Raw genomic sequence first — 8,633 nt, forward strand, 5'->3', positions numbered from 1 at the left:
ATATATATATATATATATAATTTCTCATATGGTGGCTATCAAATGAGAACCAAATTAAAATGAGAACACTTAAAAACTACATTTTGATGCATTAAAAGTCCATAAAATTGACATAGTGCATAAATAATTATCATTATTTAAGTATTTAACAACATATTGATCCGTTAAAATAAAAAAATCACGTTTTTTGTTGGATGCATCATTTTGAGAATATGCATCCAAGATGGATGCACAAAACCAAAAACGTGATTTTTTCCGATTTTGACGGATCAATGTGTTGTTAAACACTTAAATAAATGATAGCTAGTAATGCACTATGTTAGTTTTATGGACTTTTAATGCATCAAAATGATGTTTTTAACTGTTCTCACCGTCTTATTTTAAAAGTGTTTTCACTGGAGTGTTATCCTATATATATAATTTCTCACAACCCACAACCCATTTGAACTAAAATCGACCCACCAACCCACAACCTAAATGACCCGTTTGACTTAAAAATCAACTCACCAATTTATTTGACCCGTCAATATAAAACTCGACAAGATAACCAGCTAATCCAAATTTTTGAATTTTTCATTAAAAAAAATCATATCTGAAAATCCTTTTCAAAATGCAAACTTCTTCAAGAGAGCTTTTTCATTTGATAAACATAATAAGCTAAACAGATTATTTTTTTTTTAACAATAGGTTAACGTAAACACATTGATTAGCATTTTTTGTTGCTCATTCTTTAAGAATGGCATACTATGTTAATCTAAAAACCATCTTTTTAATTATGATTAATTATTTATAAATAATCTATAAGTCAACCCGTCAACCATTTGACCCGTTAACTCGACAACTTACAACCCACAAACCATTTGATTTAAAATCAACCTACCAACACAACCCATAACCCAAATGACATATAACATGTTTGACCTGAAATCAACCCAACAATCCATTTAACTTGGCAATTCGAAACTCAGATTTATATGGATTTTTCATATTAATATAAAGTCAATCTTGAAAGGCGAAACTTGTTCAAAAGAATTTTAATTTGATAAACATAATAAGCTAAATGGGTTTTTTTTTACAATACGTTCAAGTAAACACAATGATTAACATTTTTTGTTACTCAATTTTTTATTTAAAATGACGTACTATCCTACTATTAAAAACTTATTTTCAATTATGATAAATTGTATCCTTTTTATAATTTTTTAAATTATACTATACACCAATGAAATAAATAACTCAACTATAATAACTTAGATATTTTATAGATAACTTCGGCTTTGCAGATTATATTGATGCTTTCTTGCTATTCAAAAAAAAACTTGGTATTCAAAAAAAAAATATTGATGATTTCTTTACTTTCTATGAAAAAAATGTTTAATTATTTTCATTTCAAATAGTCAAACTTTCTTTCATAGGTTAACGGAGCATTTATGTTTAAAAGCAAAAACTTGAGGGTAATTACTAAGTTGCCAAGATTAGTTTTTATTTTCAATGGTGAGGATTAAGTTTTTAGTTTATTTTAAAAGGTTGAGATTAAAAGACAAAGTTATTTTTTTCTCTTGGTTATGGTAGCCATATATATATATAATTTTGAAAAAGCATGTTGAGAGATACCTTTTAAAACGTTGTTTCTGAACGCAAAATTTATTTTACATAATTAATCCCAAAACACCCCCTAATGATATCTATATATATATATATATATTAAAACAATAGTTATCCTAGCTTTCTAAAGTCCTCCTCAAAAGTAAACCTATCTTCAAAAATTGTCACATAGGATTTTATCATATATGTCATTTTTATATGTTTATACAATATTTTTAAATTAAATAAAAATTTTATATACATATAAATTATAAAATAACAACACATACCAATTTAGTTAATAGTATCATCTCGATACAAATAGTATTATTTTAGATAATAGTATCATCATCTTCAAAATATCTTTCCTAATATTACTAATTTAGTTATTGAAAAAATCTGATCTCTATATTTATCCCGCGTATTACGCGGGAAAATGATCTAGTATAATAATAATATTAAGATTTTTTCTAAATGTTTGAATCATCGATAAGTTTGAATCATGGTTTCTTAAGTCTTGTACGTATCAAATCTAGTGGTGTTCGTGGTCCGGTTTGGTCCAGTTTTGACTAAATCTCAAACCAAACCAGGATTCGCGGTTTCAACTTATTTCAAACCAAACTGGACCAGGTGTGTTGTCAAATCGGACCAAACCAAACCATGTAAGCCGGTCCGGTTTGACCGGTTCAACGGTTTCGTGCTTTTTTTTTTCATTTTTATCCCCAAATAATTTTATGCATATATATTCCGTATATATATTTTTTTCTTTCTTTTATTATTCAAATAAATATCACGAACACTATGATCTTAATATTATTAATAAAAACACTAATAAAGTTACAATTATATTGTGTTTTATACTCACAAAATATGAAATATTAAAGGTGATGAAGGACTCGAGTCTTATAATTTTGATCTTTGAGTGGAAAATAGTGGAGTAATGAAGATGAAAAAAATAAAAGGATAAACTAAAAATATGATAGAATGAAAGAAAAAGTATATTTATATAATATAAATAAATGTTTATTAGAATATCTTATAATTGTCTACCAAATTTTTTTTTATAATATATTTGAACTAAAATATCTGATAATATATTGCGCATAATACTAAAATATGTAAGTAGAATATCTTCAGTAAAAGTTGATAAATATGTGAAGTAAATATATTATATATATACATATATATCTTTTGGTCCGGTCCGGTTTTTGACGGTTTACGTTTTGCTCAAACCGTAACCGGACCAAGGAACCCGGTTTTTCAAAAATTAAAACGTCAGACTAGGCTTTAACAACTCAATCTGACCAAACCAATCCAAGTACCCCAGTTTGATCCGGTTTTGACGGTTTGACGGTTTGATGAACACCCCTAATCAAATCTAACATTTATACTCCGTATATGCTTAGCAACAGTATGCTTTTAAGCTTTTTAATTTGTACCACCAAATTTTTGGGTTTTCCATTTTGGCCACTAATTTATTTTTTTATTTTTTATTTACTTTATACTCCTTATATAAACTTTTAGGTTTCTAATTTTTACTATCAAACTCTTAAATTTTCAATATCTGGCCACACATTTTTTTTTTTAATTGCTACCCCTTGTATATAGTAAACTCTTAGATTTTCAATCTATGGCCAAATATATTTTTTTTTACTATCTACCCCTTATATATAGTAAAGTTTAGGTGTTTATAACTTTTACCACCAAAATTTTTGATAATGATAAAAGTATGTTTGCACGATGCAGTGATAATAGTGTTAGTGGTGGTGGTGTGGTGATATATATGATGGCGCCGACGACAAGTGAAGTAGGTTGTTAATGTAAAGTTGATTAAAGTAAAAGATGGTAGTGTAATTATTTTAATAGTTGATCTATACCTTTTAAATAGGCTTTTGCACCACTTTTTCTTTTCCGTGTTGTACTTTTTTAGATTTATGTTAAGCTTTTGTGATATACATTTATCGTTTATATGTATCAACCACCTTATATGCATTACAGATTTTACATATCGTTACGTTTCTCGGGGCAACGCCGGGTAGAAAAATAGTTATTATATATTGTAAAACATCACTTTTGATGTCGTGGTGGTCGTGACAACGAAGGTGTTGTGGTGAAGGAACCTGTTGGTGGTGTATGCGATGTCGAGTGATGTATATAATTGATGTAAGGGGTTAATGGAGATATTTTAGCTAATGGTAATTTATGTTAAGGGGATAATTTTAAAGGGGTGTTAAGTGAAAATATTATTTTTCATCAATTATATTTTAGTTTGTTGTAAATTATAGTTTAATTATGACTTTTTCTTCTACTACAAAAGAATTTATTTTTTTAAATTTGTTTTGTACATGTTTTGTTACTTTTCACCTGTTTGTATGTAACACCCGTCATTTATAAAATATGGATTTCCAAAAATTTTGCCTAACGAAGTCAAAACAAGCGGAAACATTTAATAAAATGTTTACAATATCTACTAATAAAACTGGTGTTACGAATCCATATCATAGCAACAATAAAGGAAATCCACAAATGTCATCAACTACATAATGACATATAAGTCAACATATGGTCATATCTTGTAAAACCCGAGACATTACGATAATCACTATAAAGGTTCTGATGTGACCGATTTATACCTATCGCCCACATCATTATTGGCCATTTTATTAAGTGTTTTAAGTTGATTTTATGTGTATTTGGCGCATTTATGGTATTTGTTAGTGTTTTCAGGCTCTAAACAGGTTACGTGTTCATTTGGTACATTTTCAGATGATCTTTAGTCAAGTTATTGATTCATGAGATCGAAAGAGTTGATTAAGTTGAGAAGATAGAAGATTTTGGCAAGTTTACAAGTTGAAAGGAGGTGGTCGCGGATCTAAAGAATTGGACTGCGCCGCAGTGGGAGCATCACCAGCCCACTGCGCTGCAGTAAGCTAGTGGAATAAAGAACATTCGGTCAGTTAATTTAGACTGCGCCGCAGTAGGGGCATCACTCACCTACTGCGCCGCAGTGGGAAGATGGACCTGAAAGGTTTTGGCCGATTTTTGGCATCAGTTTGGAGGAGGTATAAATAGAAAACAAAACCTAATTCCAAAGGTTTTCAAAATTCTTTCTAGGAGCTGCTATACAAGGAATTAATTCAAGGATCAAACCAAGATTTCTTTACTCGATTCATTGAAGATTCACGGGCATTCATCTAGATCGTATCTACATTATTGTCTTGCAATTTTATTTTCAAGAACGATTGGTACATCATGTTCTTCTTTTATTTCAATTGTTATATTAAATTAATCATGAGTGGCTAAACATTCAATCATCCACCTTGATAAAACTAGACGAATGATGTGATTGCTATATGTTTTAATTCAAAGAATTGCTTTTCAATTATCGTTGTGTCGAGATCTTGATGATTTAATTTCTTTTTATATATTAATATGATATTGGTGGCATGTGTGTTCTTCGTTAGTGGTACTAGTTGGATGCATATGTGATTTTCAAATGGTTGTTTGTCTATGAACAATTATAACTAGTTCATGGTATGATAGTGAATATCATTTTAATAAAAGGAGTCATTTTGTCAACGTGTTTTATAACGGTTGGTGGTACCACGTTATCTTCACATAGGCACGATTGTTAATTCGATAGTCAAACAAACTAATAGTTGGTAAGGTTGTCTAGGCATTGGTGGTACCGGCTCGGGTAATTTAACTAGCAACTTAGGTGATCGGGTAACTTGCTGACGGTTGGTGGTACCACTTGAGCACCTTAACCCTTTTACGATTATCTTTTCAACTCAAATGAATTTGGTCTTAATTGAAGTGCAATCATGTTTGAAGTCTAGTGAATTCAAGGTGGATGATCTTCATTAATATTGTCTGAAACTTTTCTTTACTTTTAAGCGCTTTGTCTTTTAATCTATTTTAATTTAATTGTCAAAGTGAGACTTGAAGCAACAACCTGTTTTCCAAACCATTTTACCAAACAACTAGTTCAAACCAATCCCCGAGAACGAACACGGACTTACCTCTTAACTATATTGCATACGAACGGGTTCACTGCTCGTTAGTGTGTAGTAGTGAGTTTCTAGGTATTTATAGTTTATAATTTTTGAACTCGATTTAGCACATCAGATTCATAAGTGTCTTCTAAATAGGTGATGTCACTAGCAAGTAACTAAGCATCTTTAAACGTGTAGCCAGCCACACATGCATCTCACCAATCTTCAAAGACTAACCTGGGAAACACAACACATTTCAACAAAGCAAGTGTTAGCTAATTAAAGCTGAGTAAGATAACAAGTTAGCTTAACAATAGTTCACAATTTAAATCATTACTTCAAATTCATCTCATCATATGTAAGGCATATTGGAATCACATACATCTACATAATAATCAACATAACGGATATCAAATCCTATGATGTCCATATCAATCTAAGTCATCATTATCGTATAAAACATTGTCTAGAGGACGTCAAATCCGATATTGTGCCTATAACCTGCAATCATCATAATTGTCTCGTTCATCATCATCTAAGTTATTTAACTTCATTACATCATCTAGATACGTATCATATAGATACACATGTTACACAATTTCATCATTACATACAGTTAAGCAGTTTTATTTACTTAGTCGTCACATATCATCTTTAACATCATATCATTACATCAAACTTACGTTACTTGATCGTCACATAGGGTTAAGCAACTTACGCTACTTAATCGTCACACGTTGACTTTATTATATCATCGCCATATCATGCCTACACATAAAATCAAGTAGCTTAAGCTACTTGATCGTCACATAAAGTTAAGTAGCTTACGCTACTTAGTCGTCACAAGAATAGGGTTGAGTATCAATTCGTCATAGGTTGGTTGATCATACCAGATGGAATATTCAATCGACAAATATGGGTCACTTGGGAGATATCATGACTACCCCCTCGTGATCGACTCAACACACTAGCCCCAATGGACTAGCATGGGTTAAGCTTAACATTTTTCGTCTCAGTTTATACTTGAGTTCGTCACAATCATCACATATCGTCACATATTATCACATATTCAACACATAACGACACATATCGTCACATATCAACACATGTCATCTCAAATCGACACAACATGTTAATCTTTATTGCATCTCATATCATTATATCGTCATTAGCTTTATCTCATTAGCCACATCATTAATTCGACAATAAGACTATCTCAATGCGCATCATTAATTCGTCATCAACATCATTTGCCATTAAGGCCCTATTGTGCATTGTGACATTGCATTCCTATTTAATTCTAGTGAACTAGATGTAATAGGCCATTCGACAACAACAACATCATTAACAACATAATCAGCATGTGTACAAAACAACATACATTCAATTAAACATTGACATAAGTAACACGTATGCAAAACAACATTACATTCTATCCCTATGATAAGGAATACTATTTGCTACGAGGCATTCGTATATCAAGCATCATAGTAACCGCTATTCATACATAACAACGTTAGAACAATAATTAAGGGATGGAATACTACATGCTATGAATTCATAAATCATATAAAATCTCATTAGCGTCCCACATAATACGCATACTAAAGGTAACATCTTAAAGCACCCATATTGTCCCTCACGTGGTTCCCACACCCATACATATGTATGAAATGTTTACATATTCGTCAAATCGATTTATTTTTAAATCCCACATTTATTGTATTCCTTAGAGTGACAAAATAAGTTATCTTACCTCAATGGAGTACTCAACAATAACAAATGTGTTTACCGTGCTTAACAAGTGTTCCCGACAACCTATGATACAAGAAAGATGGATATATAAGTCAACTAGACACTTAAACGCGCGTAGAACCTTTTTGCTAACTGATCTCGCCGAGCCCAGGGATGGTCTCATCGATCTCAAGCTCCAGAATGCATCAAAAGTGAGACCTGGCCACGATCTCGTCGAGCCCACTAGTGGTTTCGTCGAGATCAACTTCCAGACTCACACCCTTCACTTGCAGGCAACTTTTGGACCTTAAGGCGACCAAATGAGTCAAAACTTAGTTCTTAAGAAATGTAGGGAAATCAAAGACCTTTCCAGAAATATAAAGTTTGACTCTTGAAGTTCTCTAATTAATGATTTATGATGTTTACAAGAAAGGCCTACATAAATCGTCTGAAATTCGACCACTTTTGAAAATCGACACTTTTCGCCTATCTATGGGCAAAATCACCAGAAACTTTAGTTATATAGATTCAAAATGACACATAGACCTTTTCAAAAATATAAGATTCATCTTCTAGCTCTTTTAATTGAAAGAGATATGATTTTTGCAATATTACTAAATTTTCAGATCTAGCAAACCCTTAGTTTTGTAAGCAATTTCGATCATCACACCTCTATAAAGACCTCTACAGTTCCTATACACCAAATTATGACTCAAATAACATTATGAAATCATAAGTAGGTTTATGGATTCACTACACACGTTATACAAATCATTTGACACCCGTTTTGACCTAAATCGACTCTCAACATAATCGAATCCAAACTGAAACCCTATGACCAGGAACAGTTGACTTAATAAGATCAAAAGAACATTAAATCAGAAGAAAAAAAATCATATATGCCTGTAGGATTGATCAACGGATTGAGAAGCAACAAAAAACCTTTCCGAAAACCCCCGAAATCGACTAGAACTTAAGGAATTGACCTCGGGTTTCGTGTGTGAGACTTTCTAGGGTTTGGATCTGATTTAGAGGAGTTAGGCACGAATTTAAAGCCCTAAATCTGCTGGAGTAACTTTCAAAACGTTACATCTAGGCCCTCGCACTTCTTTATAACTCGTTTCGTCACTTAACTGCTGGTTTAATGCATACGTAAACATTTAACGACTCTTAAATCCTATCGGGAACACTTAATGATTTCATTAATTATTATTAAACAATATTTTCATTACTTTAATCACTTTATCACATATCTCACGTTAATCATTTAATCACGTAAACACATATAAAACACACGTTAACTAACGGTCACAAACGACA

This window comes from Erigeron canadensis, chromosome 3 (genome assembly GCF_010389155.1).
Source record: "Erigeron canadensis isolate Cc75 chromosome 3, C_canadensis_v1, whole genome shotgun sequence".
Lineage (NCBI taxonomy): Eukaryota > Viridiplantae > Streptophyta > Magnoliopsida > Asterales > Asteraceae > Erigeron > Erigeron canadensis.